Source organism: Pinus tabuliformis, chromosome 9 (genome assembly GCF_031772625.1).
Source record: "Pinus tabuliformis cultivar Carrire ecotype Pingquan chromosome 9, CPIR1, whole genome shotgun sequence".
NCBI lineage: Eukaryota > Viridiplantae > Streptophyta > Pinopsida > Pinales > Pinaceae > Pinus > Pinus tabuliformis.
Window position 1 is genome coordinate 326,851,871 of NC_142307.1, and position 17,935 is coordinate 326,869,805.

Sequence of the window (17,935 nt, forward strand, 5' to 3'; positions counted from 1 at the left end):
TAATTGAAGATCAACTTAAAATTTGCCTCAATTAACCTAAGGAGAATTTGTCATTAAAGAAAAACATTTAGAGGTCTAGGCTAGAGATGTGTTCCAACTTTGTTAAATGTAGGAGCAATTGTTATTTTCCAATGTTGTATCTCAGGGGTGAAATCTCGTTCCATGTACAGAAGTGTATAGGACAATTCTCCAGTAATTTTGGGTACATTGGAGGCGCTGCACACATGATAAGTATAAAGGAACACTCTCATCAGAGGGTTACACATTAGAAAACACTACTACAGAATACACTCCCGCGTACCATCGTGTATATATTGGGAGACCCCTATAGGTTGCTATCCAACCATAGGTAACTGAATACGTCACCTTGTATACCATGATACACCGAACAAAACATTTATGGAGATTGAATGTCGTACGTTAAGTCCTTGGTTCCACCAAGGTGTATATTGCAGTTCATGGTTTCTTGGTAAACCCTCATGCCTAGTTTTAAACCTTTTTGATTTATTTCTTTTTTGATAATAAAATCAATCGACCACAGAATCACCAATTACCATGAAATGAAAACCTCATTTTGTCCTCAAACATTAATGATTAATTGTGAAATTGGATTTAATCCCAAAGCATTCACCAACACACATTTTTGGATCATTTTCTAAAAAGGCATCATGGCAGAACCACCAAGAGTCCCAAACGAGACCTCGAATATCTATGGAAATACTAATGCACACGATTCACCTAGAGTTGTAAGTTCCGATACTGTTGAGACTCAATCCATTGAAAACCAAGGTGTTGAACTTGGTCTTGTCCTAAGCATCCAAACCCTTGCTTCCCGACCACCTCCAGAGTAGGTAGGCTCATCCCAGGACTTTCCTCCGGCTAATCCTCAACTTATTTCAGATTTCTTTCTTTTTCCTCCTAATCCACTCTTTGAATCAAATTCTCTAATGTATTTATCACCTCCACATACATATATTTTGTTTGATACTCTAAATGTACCTTTGGGTCCTTCTCCTAGAATGGCTCGGGTTCCCAATCGAGAGTTGTTCCCAATCATTGCAACAGAAGGTGATAATCCACCTATAGGGTCAACACCTCAAGATATTCCAGTGGAAACTTCTGGAACTCACATTCCCAGCATGAAGATTGATACTTTGTAACTTCTTCCTCCTGAAGGCTTTTGGTGAGATCTAGTATTGCAGCAATAATACTGCAACTCCTGGGGCTTCCTTCTTTACTTTTATCAACTCGGTAGTTTGTAACAAACTTGGAAGCGACGGTGCTGTATGCACAAGTACTAGCTCTTACTCCAGGTTGTCACTTGATCAGCTAGCGCAAGTTCGCTAGGAGCTTAAGCTAACTTCTATGAGTTCTCAGAAGAAGCTTTAACTGTGATGAAAGGAAACTAACTCTATAGGGGCTATTCTACTTGCAGAAAGCGAAGGAAAACTGAATTGAAATGCAAACCCTAGCAAACCCTAATTTTGCAAGAAAAGAGATGGAAACTACTGAAATGGGTGCCATTGAATACTAAAAAGGAAAATTTCATTTATTCAAGCTACTTCTGAAGAGAAATGAGAAGAAATCATCTTTTTGTACTTTTGATTATTTTTATGTGAAATTATTATGCTTGTGATTTGACTGGTTGTGGCTGTGCAGAGGGTTGGTGGCAAAATAAGATGGATTTGGCTTTTGTAGATGGTGAGGAAGGCGTGGAGAGGTCCTAAGAAGCCCCTAGTACCCTTCTGAAGACTTACATTGTGATCAAACTTCAAAAAATCACTCATAGGAAATTCTACAGGAAGCTGTAGGGGATCTACAGGAAGTTCTATAGGAGGATCTACAGGAGGAGGCCGAAAGTGGTTTTTGGAGGTTTGAAGGTGGAAAAATGATGGGAAAAGGGAAGTGAAGGCTGGATGAAGGTTTTGAGGGGTCTATAACTTTGTCAATGAAGATCAAGAATGAAGGAGATGGTTGGATTTGTTCAAAGGGCAAGAAAGCAACTTTGTAGAAAAACACAGAAATTAGGGCAGATCGACGAAATGTGGTGAATGAGTGGGGAAATCTTGAGAGATGAATTGGTATAGGCTATGTTATGGAGGAATGATAAGCTAGAATGTTCTACAAGAAAGCTTCACACTTACTTCTCAAAACTGACCAAAGCAAGAACCGAAAAACATAGTTTTGTCTATTTTAACCTAAATTCTGACCTAAAACTAGAAAAATGCTGAATATAACTTTATGAACAGAAGATTATGCAATAAAACCATGATAAATGAACATGAAATGATCTAAGCATGTGAATCCAAACTAATATCAACTTCTCCAACTTGAAATATCACACTAGCAATGGCATGAAGGGCAAAAACTGTGTTTTTGGTGGCAGCAACAGTGCCTTGACCTCAAATCACGGTCCCAAGGAGGGAGAAAGGAGATAAAAACCTGCTGGTAGCCTTTTTGGATATTTTTCTGTCACTGCAGCAACTTCTTAAGCAACTTGAAGCAAAAACAACTATTCTAACCATCAAAAGCAACCTAATCTAATGAAGTAAGATTAACCTAAACAATAGAAATTATCTCATGAATGCAAGAAAAAGCATATAAATACACAAAGGAGGTGTTGGGCAGCTTGGGTTGGACCCTAACCCAAGAGATTCAACCCTCTAGAAAAGATCAGTGTTGGTTCAAAACTTGGTTCATCTTCATTTATCAAAAAATAGCAGTCACATCACAAAACTCTTCAAAAAGAGCTAAAAAATGAGCTGAGTACAAAGCTGCACAAAAGTGCAAAAATACACTATGAAATTGCTAACCTACTGAGGATTGAAGCCTTCTTATTTATACAAGTGTGGACTCCCAACAGTCCTAAACTTAAGGAACTCGGTTGCCTAGAACTGAAGATAACAACAACCCTACTTGACTTGCTCAGCTGCCCCTTGGAATCATCAATGTGGGCCTTTGTAGTCCAAGTTATTGATGAAGAATTCGAGGGAGGGGGTCATTAATGAAGGATACACCCCTCCTATAAGTCCTCATCCCTGTTTCCTTGAGTTTGGCTATCATTTTGCTCATAAATTCCCAGTTTTTTTTGTAAAATTGTCCAAAAAATATGCAATAAACACTCATTAGACTATATGGAAAAGTGACCACCCCCATTCACTCTATTGACATAAATATATTCAAAAAATGCACACAACTATTGAGAATGGTGGATTAAATGAAAATAATAGGCAGAATGAGCCCATGTAGTTACCCATTTCTAGGGATCATCATCACCCTCCTGCTGAATGGGTTGCTCATCCTCTTAGCAACTAATCCAGTTCTTCATCTTTAATAGTTTTACCAACTTCCCTGACATCCCAAGCCTCTGATGTGATGTTTTCCTCTCTGTCATGGAAACCTACTTTCTTGTCCACTACCTCCCATTGTTTTTGTTCTTCTTCCTCCTTAACCCCTTCCAATAGTCCTAGCAGCAGTGGAGGACTGTATTTAAGACCAATCCAGTTGGCTTTCAAGTTTTAATTGATTGTTTATATAAGGGAACTCTCCTCATAGCTTCCCTCATTCTAGTTGGGGAGTGATACTCCCTGATCTTTAGGCTATGGGACAATGTATTCCACCTTCTCATGCAAGCATCAAGGCAGTCATCACCAAATAATCTCTCCATATCTTCAAAATGGGCAATATCATGTGCTTGATTGTCAACATAGTCAGGAAGAACTTGAGGATTGGCTGCTAGGTGTTGGTGGGCATAAATGAGAGCTAATGGTTCTGCTAGTTCTGCCCTTATCATGAGGGGCTCACTTAGCTCCTTGGCCATGATTTTCTGAATTTCCACTGCTCTCTTTTCTTCATGGCTCAACCAAGAAGCAATAGCCATGAGCTATAAGTCTCCTAATGTAGCATTTGGATTCCATAAATTCATGTCAGGAAGTGCCATGTTGTGTAGGTAAAATTCTGCTAGCTTGGCTTTATCCTCGATTGAACTACTATCACATAAATGCATAAACTGACCATAATTTTGGAATGGGATTGTGATCCTCTGGGCCAATTTTTTAATCTGGAATTGGAGCCACTGGTCTTTGAGATACAGTGCATAGGATCTAGCTGGCTATCTGCACTGCAAGGCCTCCATTTCCCAGCTAGCCATGCAGGCCATCTGGGCTTCCTTTTCCTACAATTGCTTTCTCAAAATCAACACTTTAGTCGCTGCCTGAGATTCTTTTTATTGATTTTGTTTCATCAGCATTTCAACATTGGTCTGTGGTTCTTCTTCTTGCTGCTATTTCTCTGCTGCTTCATTATCTTCTATGGGTCCTTCTTGTTGTTGCTTCCCTTCCAAGATTGGTAACTTGTCTCCCCCTTGAGGTTCTAGTTCCTGTAACTGCTTTTTTAACAGTTCATTTTCTTCCTGTAGTTGGGCTCTTCTAATCTCTCTGTGTGCCTTACCATGCCCCAAATCCATGCTCAACTCTCTCAACTTGTTTTCCATGTGCCCTATATCTTCAACTCCTTTAGATTTAGTAATCTGCATCCAGGTGTGGGTCCTGACCCTTTCTTTTTCTAATTTGAAGAAAAGAGGCACAACAAATTTTTATGGGATGATCTTCCCACTTTCTAGAAGATTGTAATAGGAGCCTAAATTAGGATGAGGGCTTGGCTCAAGTATTTCTTTTGCCTTACCTTCCTCTTGTGATTGTTCTGCTGCCTTCTTTTCCAATTTTTCAGTTTCTTTAAGCTTGGCCAGTGTCTCCTATAGAGAGGTTTGTGCCTCCTGTAGGACTACTTTGGAGTCCATCAATTTGATTCTTTCCTTCCAGGTGGAGGATTTGGGACCCCCTCCCTCGTAGGTGATAGAGATTTTGGAGGGAGATTCCTCCTTTTTCACAGTAGGTGCATCCTCAATGACAATGGGTTCTTTCGATGGTGGCTAGGGCTTGCCACCTTAATCCTGGCACTCCTCCGGGCTTTGAAATACATAGATGTCTATCTTTTTCTTTTTCCCTTTTTCTTAGTTGGAGTGCTCAATGCAGCAAGCACAATTGCTGCTTCCCTTGCCACTGTCTCAGGGGACACTTCTTTTTTCTCTTCATCTTCTTCATCCTCTGTAGTTTTTCCTGTGTTTGCTGTTTCTGTTTTTGTCTTTGCTATCTCTGGTGGTGTTTTCTCCTTTTCTTGCCGAGTCTCTGCCTTTCCTGTGGTGGTATTTTTCTGAGCTTTCTTGGGCTTCTTCTTCTCAAATTTTGTCCTCTTCCTCTTCTCTGCTTTTGATGCTGTTTCCTTTTCTGCCTTAGGTTCAACTATGGTTTTGTCAAGTTTCTCCTCTTCTTTCTATTTCTCCTTCTGTTTGAATAGCTTGTGCCTCCTCATGAATTTCCTTCTCAAGTTCCTCTGTCTACTCTTCCTCTTCACTGCTAGATGGGCTAAGATCATCAGTAAGAGTTTTGATGTCATCTTCTCTGGACATGTTCCTAAAAATTTCCCATGATATAGGGATGGTGTATGTGTGTAGGGCATATTCTACCAAAAATTTGATGAGCCCATGGTGAGCGAGCTGGTCTGGGACCCCTGCATTTAACTTGGTGCCACATTCTATCAAAGATTGGAGGAGGAAATATGGGAGACTGAGTTTTCTAGCTGTAGGTAGGTCCATCCCATATCTCAATTCATGCAATAACCTGAAGTGATAACCATAAACTATACTGAATCTTCCTTCACAAGTGATATATTCCATGATCTGGTAGCTGACCTCACTCCATGGAGGAGGTAAGTTTGTCCTTCTGACCCCATTCTTATCCTCTACAAGATTCTCATCAGGTTGAAAAAATGTATTTTTAGCAACCTGTCCTAATGGTTTTTCTTCTTTGCTCCAGGGGAGCCCAAGTGGAAGACCTGTGATTCTGCTAATAAAATCTAGTGTAAGCTCTAGGGTCAGACCCCTGAAAGTGACTGTAGCATGCGTTTTGGAATGGGGTCTTAAGGACAGTAGAAATTCTTCAGTCACCTCTTCGTCATAACCATGAATTCTCTCAAAGAAAGACATCCAGTTTGCCCCTGGTGAAGAGGGCCACCACTTCAGGGTGCTCATGCAACTTGTTGGAGTTCAAAGGCTCCTTTCTCATAAAACCTCCTGGCATGGTGTTTAGTGGTTTCTGAAAATGCTCAAGTGCTCTTGTAGAGCCCGATAGAAGGGGAGGGTTTTGAAAAACTGGCAGAAAATGACTGGTTCACTGTTCTGAAGGTGGTAAGTGAGTACTGTAGTCGAGAGCTCGTCGATGCAAATGAAACAAAAGGTGGTGGAGGCTTAGACCGCATTGTACTTAAGCTGATGGCGTAATCTGCAGTGACGAGGTGAGGTGGCCGGATGGGTACATTATCCCCATCCAGACTATTGGTCCTATACCAGTGTCATTATGGTTTTTCATGTCACTTGACTGCCATCACCTCCACTCTTCCCGTTATACGCCACCACCACTACCAATTTTGAGTTTTCCTCCCCAATTTAATGGGCCACACGTGATGACTGCATAACTGAACTGCAGTTTGAATTGTACAAGGCTCATTTGAACTCCAAAAGGGTGGTTTGAACTAAACAAGGGTGGCCAGTTAGCTGGCCACCGATTCCGTTTAATCGTGACCATTCCAATAGTTCGTGCAGTTCCTAAATAATATTCATGGAATCGAGGAATACGTTTAGCCACTTACCTGTTAGTCGCTACTGTGCTCTACATACTGGACTTTGGCACTTCATTTTCTCATTGCCACTGCTGCTGGTGCTATGCATGCTTGGACTTAGGCTTATGCTAGCGATGTTTCGATGAGGCTATGCTCTTTGCATGTTGCATACGTCTTGGCTGCATTGACCCTGTCTTTGGAGTTTGTTTTTCAAAGGGATCAGCTACTATAGGAATCCTATAGGATTTCCCGTAGCTGCTTCTCCTTCTAAAATTTTAGGCTGATGCTTGAGCAGGGGCTAAAAAGACAGCTGAAGAAGGTTCTGAATGAAAGGAATAATAGATGGAAGGCATCAGGTAAGAATAAGTAAAGAACGCTGTTGCTTTATTTACCATCATTTTTTTGTGTTTAAAGGATGAAAAAAACAGAATTTCTATATTTGTCTGTGCAGGGAAAGAAAAAGCGAGTGGAAATGTGGGTGTGTAGGGATGGAATGGAGAAGTAGGAGGATGGATGGTGGCAGGGAGGTCCACAGGCCTTCTGAACAAATTTCTAGCCCTCGGATTCTTTCCTAAATTCGATTTTGAGCTCTCTGTGATTTCTAGAGGAGCCTCCTGTAGAATGCACAAAGTTTCCTATTGGATGTGAAATTTTCAGAACAAGTGAGACCAAGGCCTGGAAAAAGAGAATGATGTTGGAGGAATGAACTATCAAGGGTGTATGCAGCATGGCCATGTCCTTTTCTTCTTGTGTGACCCTCCTGCAATCTGCAATGCATTCAAAAGAAGATAGGTTGCTTTCTGTTCTTTCTCTTTTTTCTTTTCTTGTTTCTTGTTTCTTTTTTTTCTTTTTTGAGATAGCTGGGGCGCCTCCAGGAGGTTTTCACTCTCACTGCTTGCCCTGGGCGCCTCCAAGAGGTTTTCACCTAGGGATCCAATTTTTTTTTTTTTATTTTATTTTTATTTTTTATTTTTTTTTTTATTTTTAACTCAGGGTGTGGGTGGAGTGGAGGCAGAAACCTACTCCGCTACCAACACTATGTCCCTTAGATTCTTAATGAATTCCTTCTTGGAAATGAGTTTCCTGTAGATCTTCAACCTATGCTCATTGATGAGCATGGGGATGGCTTCTTCATCAATGGTCCGGATCAGGACTGAACCATTATCATTGCATTTTTCTACTATGTATGGTCCCAACCATTTTGTCCTCAGTTTTCCCTTGAAATATTTATATCTTAAATCATACAACAACGCCCAATCTCCTTGCTAGAATTGTTTTTCTTTGAGGTGTCTGTCATGCCATATTTTCCTTTGAAGTTGGACTATATCTGAGTGGAGAAGGGCCTGTAATCTCTGTTCATCCAATCCATTTAACTGAAGCAGTCTTTCCTTTTGTGCATGGCTGAGATCTAGGTCCAGTTGAGCTTCCATCCTTAAGGTGTTATATTCAAATTCTATTGACACCAGAGCCTTCTTCCCATAGACCAGATCATAGGGTGTGAACCCTATGGTGGTTTTCCAGGTGGTGTTATAGGCCCAGGTGGCCTCAACCAATCAATCTGCCCAATCTTTTTTGCTGCTGCTCACTACCTTAGTCAAAATCCCTTCCAAAGCTCTGTTAGTGACTTCCATCTGTCCCTTTGCTTGCGGATGATAAGGGGTGGGCCAGGTATTCAACCAGATTGGAGGTAAACTGACTCCCTTGGTCTATGACTAACTAACTTGGATAACCAAACTTGTAGAAGATATTTTCCCTCAAAAACTCAACTACTTTTACTTCTGTTGCTGGCTTGATCGCCTTTGTTTCTGCCCATTTTATTAGATAATCAGTAAACATAATGATGTAAGATTTCTGTTTTGAAGGAGGGTTGATAGGACCCACAAAGTCCATGCCCCACTTCTCAAATGGCTCGAAATTCACTTGAGGTTGCAAGGGCATCTCATCCCTTGGAGTAGGCTTCCCCATCCTTTGACATCGGTCACATTGGCTGATACATCCCTTAACATCTTGATGAAGAATGGGCCAATAGTAACCTGCTTGCAGAATTTTGAAGGCAGTCCTCTTTGCTGCAAAGTGGCCCCCACAGGGCCCATCATGACAGGTTAGGAGGATGTCAAAAACTTCCTCCTCCCTAACACATCGCCTCAAAATCTGATCTAGGCCAAGTTTAAAAAGATTGCCCCCATTCTAGGTGAATGGGGCACTTTTCCTCATGATCTTACTCTTCCCTTGGGGGACAGGTGTGGCGGAAATTGTTCTGAAACCAAATAGTTTGCTATATTAGCAAACCATGGAGAGAGTACTAAAATAGAAAATAGGTGTTCATCTGGCATTTGATCATCCACCATTCCTTCTTCACTTGCAGGCAGATCTAGTCTAGATAGAAAAACAACAACAACATTTTCCTTACCTGGCTTATCAACAATGGTCAAATCAAATTACTGCAATAAAAGTAACCATCTAATGATATGAGCATTTACATCCGGTTTATTCATCAAATACCTAATTGCAGCATGATCAGTGTGTACGAATGTTTGGTAGCTAGTGATGTAGTGTCTGAACAAACCCTTGATAAAGAAGAAATGAATATGACCCTATCTTGTAATGCATTGGTTGGAATTACCACTCCTCAAACTATCAAGATAGAAGGACATATCAAGAAGGAAAAGGTAATAGTGTTGATTGATTCGGGAAGTACCCATAATTTTATTCATTGTAAGATAGCAAAGGAATTGAATTTCTTCCTATATCCAACACGAGAGTGTCAAGTGATGGTTGCAAGTGGAGGAACCATAAATTGCTCTGGAAAGTGCCATAATATCAAGATATCCATGGGAGAATATGTATTAAATAGCCCAATTCTTTCCATTCCAACGGGTGGTGCTGATGTTGTACTAGGAGTCCAATGGCTACAATCCTTGAGTACAATATTTTTTAATTTTCAAGAACTTTTCATGAAATTTTGTGCGGAAGGAAAGGAAGTTGAATTAAGGGGTATTGCAGGGAAACCGGGAAAGATAATAAGCTCTAGCGGTATCAACGAGGTGTAATTGTATAATTATGTTCGCTAGAGGTTCCCACATCGTAATCATCTATTTCTCCAGATCTTCAAAAATTCTTGGACAATCATTCCAAGGTATTTGAGACTCCCAAAGGTCTCCCACCTATTCGTGATCATGATAATGCTATTCATTTGATTCCTGGAAGTGTTCCTCCAAACATCAGGCCGTACAGATATCCCTATGCCCAAAAGAGTGAAATTGAACATATGGATGCAGAAATGCTAGAGGCTAGTATAGTTCAACCTAGTCAAAGTTCTTTCTATGCTCCAGTAGTATTGGTGCACAAGAAGGATGGATCATGGCACATGTGTCTAGATTCTAGGGAGATCAACAAGCTCACTATTAAAGATAAATTTCCCCCTTCCTGTCATTGATGATTTATTGGATGAATTGCATGGATCAGTTTACTTCACCAAGTTGGATCTTCGTTCCGGATATCATCAAATCAGAATGAATACTAAAGACATTCTGAAACAACATTTAAAACTCATGAGGGTCATTATGAATTTTTGGTCATGCCTTTTGGCCTTACTAATGCACCTTCTACATTTCAAGGTTTGATGAATTCCATTTTCAAACCCTTCCTTAGAAAATTTGTGTTAGTATTTTTTGATGATATACTAATCTATAGCAAGTCTTGGAAGGATCATGTTGAACATGTTGACAGGGTGCTCAAACTATTGGAGGAGAACCAATTATATGAAAAAAGCTCCAATGTTCTTTGGAGTACAAGAGGTGGAATATCTGGGTCATATTGTATCTCATGAAGGTGTTAAGGTAGACCCTAGAAAAATTAAAGCCACTAAGGAATGGAAAATCCCCACATCCATAAAGAATCTACGAGGATTTCTTGGGTTGACAAGGTATTATCACAAGTTTTTTAAGAATTATGGGAGAATAGCAGCACCTCTAACAAAATTATTGAAGATAGATGTATTTTCATGGACTCCAGAACCAACAAAGGCCTTCAAACATCTTAAAGAGGCAATGTGCCAAGCACTAGTCTTAGCTATTTTACTTTTCCCTATTGAAAATATGAATAGGTTTGTAATTTTAGTTTCTTGTTTCTATTTGGATTTTAAAGTGATTTTTGAGTTGATTGGTCTTGTCAAATAGTCGAAAAGGTTTTGTTCCTCCAATCCGCTTGCTGTTTTATTTTTCTTCTGTGGTTTTATTCTTAATTCTGGCCATAATTGGAGTCTTGGATTTTGGAAATTCATAGATGTAATCATGCCATCGCTAGTTATCCTCCTCCTCGGGGGTGTTAATGTGACAAGATGCATGAGATAAGGAAGGAGATAAGACACCTAGCTAATCAATTGAAAGGCATGCATAAGGCCATGCTTTACATTATTACCTAGATGGAATCCCAAATGAAGAAGAATGAAGAGTTGTAAGGGTAAAGAATTCAAGGACCCTAGTTATTTAATGCAAGGTGTTGTAGTCAAAAGTTACTGTTTACTTTTCCAACAAAAAAGTCATATATAATATATCTATCTATCTATATATATATATATATATATATATATATATATATATATATATATATATATATACTTTTGATATATGGGGTAGGAATTTTTTTATATAATAGTTCCTTTTCAAAAGTTTTATTTATATATTGTATACAAGCCTAACCTTTTAGACTTAAAAGGACAACCTGAAACTATATAAAAGTGGGTTAGAAACTTTTATAAATTGGAAATTAAACCACACAAGTTTGGGGTGAGATCGTCACTCATTGGAATCAACTGAAAGAACCAAAGGATTTCCGACAGGTTAAAGCAATAAAAAGTTATGTGATGAGGACCCATTAGAAAGTAGGATGGCTAAACAACCCATCTCCAAATAAACAACCACGATTCATTTCGACAGGTCTTCTCCACTTTTCCAAAACCATTATGGGGACCCCTCAGAAGTGGTTAATGGTTTTTATGAAAACCATGCATCAAAAGTTAGTGACAACTCATTTACTCATCAGGTGAGCTAGGCAAGCTAGTGGGCTCTTACACGCCATCAATAGTTTTTGATAAAATTTCATCCTACCTGTTATTTTCTTTGTCCTCCAGTTGCATAGTTATGGTGACCAACATTTAGAGTGTACATTGTTGATTCCTCAACAACATTCAACTGTTCATTGTCTTTGGTTACTGGGTAAACTCATAATTCAACATTTTTTCCTTGTACTTTCTTTCAAATTGTAAACATGGAGAAATCCTTGAAATAAACTAAAAAACCTGCAATCTCTATGACGTCTACTCATACACACTTTATGGATAGAGATGAGGAAGTATACAATTCTCATTACTCCTTGGACCTTCTGGAGATTCAACTTGACATTCTTGATTATTCCAGTGACTTAGATAATATTTTTCGAGTCGTCCAGTTCGAACTTCATCGTGTAATTATCCCACATACCAATAATTTCCCCAGATTTGTCATTTGGTTAGTGTCTTCCCTTGTCCCATAGAGGAATTTCGTTATGTCTTCTTTAGGGGACAATATTTTTCAAGTCACTTTAGAGCTAATACAAAAATATTTTAATTTTCCTCTATTAGGCCCCTATAATGCTAGTGATTCCCTATTGTCCCCATATTGTTATTAGTATGCCCCATAGAAACCCACTATTGTAATTTTTGTGCCCTTATGTTATTGCTATTATGTCGGCTTGATTATATTGTGACCCCTTAGACTCCTATATATAGAAGGGAGGTTTATTCATTTGTATCATCCAAGAATTGTTCATTTGTGTAATTTAAAGGAGGTTGCCCCCTCGAAAAGGCTGAATTCTAAGGCGGTGATCTATCTTTTCTATCTTTTTGTGAGCTCATTCTTAACATTTGGTATCAGAGCTTTGGATTCTAGGGTTTCTCTCCTCCAAACAGGTCATTGTGGAATTTTCACCATAACTATTTTTCTGCGACCTTTCAGAAGATAAAAACAAACCCAATTGATCCGAAATCATTCTAAACTTCAGGTTCGAATTTCAGAGCTTTTCTTGAATTATTTACGGAGATATGAATTGAGGAAGTTACGGTTTTTGCAGAATCTCGAATTACATTCAATATTGGTGACCTGGGGAAAATCGTCATAACTTTTGTTTGGAGAATTAGATTGAAATTTCGTAGGAAGTTTCAGAAAGAGGACGACCTATATCTTTCTGTGGATGAGTTTTAGGTACTAAGGTCAAAAAAGTGACACGTGGCACGTTGTACAAGTTCGCTCTACTGAACTAGTCTATAATTAGGTCACCATGAGAGATTTGGCATAACTATTTCTTGGAGAATCCAATCTTGATCAGACTTGTAGGGTTAGAAAGAGGACTTAAAGGGATACCGCAGGATGAGATTTCAGATATTCAAGATCCATAGTTACAAAGATACAACAGATTCAATATCGAGCTCTTACAAAGTGAAAAAAAGGGTGTGTAGTTTTTTTTAAATTTTGCATAAGATTGGTTCAAAAAATTATTTTGAAGGAATTCAAAGGGAATAGTGAAGAATTATTAGCATTAATTAATGTCCCAAAGAAAAAATTTGGAAACACCTAGTAAGCAACCTGAAATCTCTAGCATGACTTGTGAAGAAGAGGAAGAAATGCAACATGATATATCAAAATTACAAGACCAAGCACAACAAATTTCACTCTCACTAAAGGTAAATGAAGCCAAGATGAATGGCGTGGAAGCTAATATGAATGGCATGCAAGCTAAGATGGATGGCGTGGAAGCTAGGATGAATGGCATGGACGATAAGATGGAAGAATTGAAGATAATTTTGAATAAGTTGCTACAAGAAATGGTCACTAATGGTGAAAGGGTAATAAAGGAAACTCATGATGAGAACAAAAGAAATGTTAATCATGATTTCATAGACTCTAATGTTGGATTGAAGACCCACCATGTTGCAAAAATCGATATGAGGAAGTTTGATGGCAAGGATCCCAGAACATGGATACTACAGATGGAGCAATATTTCAATCTCCGTAATGTGTAAAACACACAAAAGGTACGTATTGCAACTTTATATTTGGAACCAAATCAGTTTGTATGGTATCGATGGATTTTCTCTCGTAAACAAATTGTCACTTGGGAAATTTTTATGGAAGAAATGATAGCACATTATGAGGATACAAAAAGCAACACCTTTTTTAGCCAATTTATAAATCTCAAACAAAAGGGTTTAATGATGGAGCACGTTGAGGACTTCCAAAAATTGAACATAAGGGTAAAGGATATTCCAGAGGAGCATAGGATTGATGTGTTCATAGGGACTTTAAAGGATAATATCCAACATAAGGCTCACCTTTGGGAACCTGATTCATTGGAGAAGGCATTCAGGTTAGCAAGAAAAATGGAAAGAAAAGTTATGGCAACTAGGAAGCCTACCACTCACAACTATAAAGATGGAAGTGTTGTTGACACCACAACAATTGGAAGAAAAAAGAGCAAAAGGGATTTGTTACAGTTGTGATAGCAAATACACTAAAAGTCATAAGTGTGCCGAGAAGAAATTATTCTACATAGATTGTGAAGAGGAGGAAGAAAAGGAACAAGAAATGTCAAAAGAAGAGGATATACCCCAGGAATAAACCTTAGATAAAGAAGAAATGAATCCGACCATATCTCGTAATGAATTGGCTGGAATTACCACTCCTTAAACTATCAAGATAGAAGGACATATCAAGAAGAACAAGGTCATAGTGTTGATTGATTCAGGAAGTACTCATAACTTTATTCATTGTAAGATATCAAAGGAATTGAATTGCTTCCTATATCCAACACCAGAGTGTCAAGTGATAGTTGCAAGTGGAGGAACCATAATTGCTCTGGAAACTGCCATAATATCAATCTATCTAAGGAGAATATGTATTGAATAGCCCAATGCTTTCCATTCCAATGGGTGGTGCTGATGTTGTACTAGGAGTCCAATGGATACAATCCTTGGGCACAATAGCTTTTAATTTTCATGAACTTTTCATGAAATTTTGTGCGGAAGGAAAGGAAGTTGAATTAAGGGGTATTGCAGGGAAACCAGGAAAGATAATAAGCTCTAATGGTATGACAAATCTTCTAAAGAAGGAACAACGAGGTGTAATTGCACAATTATGTTCGATAGAGGTTCCCACATTGAAATCATCTATTTCTCCAGATCTCCAAAAAGTCTTGGACAATCATTCCAAGGTATTTGAGACTCCCAAAGGTCTCCCACCTATTCGTGATCATGATTATGCTATTCATTTGATTCCTGGAAGTGTTCCTCCAAACATCAGGCCGTATAGATATCCCTATTCCCAAAAGAGTGAAATTGAACGTATGGCCGCAGAAATGCTAGAGGCTGGTATAATTCAACCTAGTCAAAGTTCTTTCTCTGCTCCATTAGTATTAGTGCAAAAGAAGGATGGATCATGGCACATATTTCTGGATTATAGGGGTCTCAACAAGCTCACTATTAAATACAAATTTCCCATTCCTGTCATTGATGATTTATTGGATGAATTGCATGGATCAATTTACTTCACCAAGTTGGATCTTCGTTTAGGATATCATCAAATCAGAATGAAGACTGAAGACATTGAAAACAACATTTAGAACTCATGAGGGTCATTATGAATTTTTGGTCATGCCTTTTGGCCTTACTAATGCACCTTCTACATTTCAAGTTTTGATGAATTCCATTTTCAAACCCTTCCTTGGAAAATTTGTGTTGGTATTTTTTGATGATATACTAATCTACAAAAAGTCTTGGAAGGATCATGTTGAACATGTTGACGGGGTGCTCAAACTATTGGAGGAGAAACAATTATATGAAAAAGGTTCCAAATGTTTCTTTGGAGCACAAGAGGTGGAATATTTGGGTCATATTGTATCTCATGAAGGTGTTAAGGTGGATCCTAGCAAGATTAAAGCCATTAGGGAATGTAAAATCCCCACATCCATAAAGCATCTACGAGGATTTCTCGGGTTGACAGGGTATTATCGCAAGTTTGTTAATAATTAAGGGAGAATAGCAACACCTCTAACAACATTATTGTAGAAAGACACATTTTCATGGACTCTAGAACTAACAAAGGTCTTCGAACATCTTAAAGAGGCAATGTGCCAAGCACCGGTCTTAGCTACATTGGACTTCAAAAAAACCTTTATTGTGGAATGTGATGCTTCAGGAAATGGAATTTGTGTTGTTTTAATGCAAGATGAAAGGCCCATTGCTTTCAAAAGTCATCCAATCAAGGGAAAGTATTTACACAAAGCTATTTATGAGAAGGAAATGTTGGCAATACTACATGCACTTAAGAAACGGTGACCCTACATAATGGGAAGACACTTAAAGGTAAAAACGGATCATGATAGTCTTAAATACTTTTTAGAACAAAGATTATCCTTTGAAGAGTAAGAAAAATGGGTCACAAAGATGTTGGGTTATGACTTTGAAATCATCCACAAAAAAGAGAATAAAAATGTTGTGGTAGATGCACTCTCAAGAAAGGATGAGGATGTGGAAGCATTGTTGTGCGCCATTTCTATTATCCAACCAGATTGGATAAACGAAGCAAGGGAGGAATAGAAGAATGATGAAGAAGTGTGGGCACTCATTCGAAAGTTACAACAAGATCCTAGTACATCTAATACATTTATCTAGAAAAATGATTCATTATGGTACAAAGATCACTTATACCTAGTAAGAATTCCCAACTCAAACAAAAGATTCTTATGGAATTGCACACTTATCCCTTAGGAGGGCACTCAAGATTTTTAAAAACTTACCATAGGGTTAAGAAGGATTGTTTTTGGGATGACCTCAAATTGGATATTCAAAATTTTGTGGCAGAATGCTTGGTTTGCCAACAAAATAAAGTTGAAACAATTAAGAACCCAGGTCTATTACGACATATATCCATTCCAAGCCAACGTTGGGAGGAGGTTTCAACGGATTTTATCATAGGTTTACCAAAGTCTAAAGGAAAGAGTGTCATCATGGTGGTAATTGACAGACTTACCAAGTATGCACACTTTTATGCATTATCACATCCATTTAAAGCCAATATAGTTTCTGCTGCATTTATGGAAACAATTCAAAAGCTACATGGAAACCCAAAGATTATTGTAAGCGACAGAGATCCCATTTTCACTGGAAATTTTTGGATAGAATTATTTTCTTGTCTCAGTACTCAGTTAGCTCATAGCTCATCTTATCATCCTCAATATGATGGGAAAATTGAGATAGTAAAAAAATGTTTGGAAGGATATATTCGTTGCTTTGTATATGATAAATAGACACAATGGGTTAAATGGTTGCCTCTAGCTGAATGGTGGTATAACAGTTCCTTCCTTACTGTAGCAAAAATTACCCCATTTATGGCACTTTATGGATATCATCCACCATCCATCACATCATATTTAAGAGAAAATTCTAAGGTTCAAGCAGTGGAACATCACATTGAGCATCAATAACAAGTTCTCCAACTCTTAAAGGATAACCTCACGTTGGCGCAGAATAGAATGAAACAACAGGTAGATCAACATCCCAGCGAAAGAAGTTTTGATGTAGGTGACTGGGTATTCCTACGGCTACAACCATATAAACAAATGTCCCTCAAGCAAGCTAAGAAGGATAATAAATTACCACCAAAGTATTATGGTCCGTACAAGGTGTTGCAAAAGAATGGTACTATGGCATACAAACTGGAGCTTCTTGCATCTTCCCAAGTGCACCCAGTTTTCCATGTTTCATGTTTAAAGAAGGTTATAGGTGACAAGCTCCCAGTTCAAACAATATTGCCAGAATTTGACGAGGAAGGAAAAATCATATTGGAACCAGAAGTAGTCACAGAAACAAGAACTTGACAGCTACGAAATCAATCAATTTCGGAGCATCTTATCAAGTGGAAGAATTTATCCGCTGAAAATTCCACATGGGAGGATGAGAATTTTATACAGAAGCATCCAAGGCTACTCAAGTGTTGAGGATAACACTTTTTGGAAGGAAAGGGGCATGTTAGGCCCCTATAATACTAGTGATTCCCTCGTTACTATTGTCATTATATCCCTTATTGTTATTATGGTGCCCTTATTGTCCCCATATTGTTATTAGTATGCCACATAGAAACCCACTATTTTATTTTTGTGCCCTTATGTTATTATTGTTATGTCGGCTTGATTATATTGTGACCCCTTAGACTCCTATATATAGAAGGGA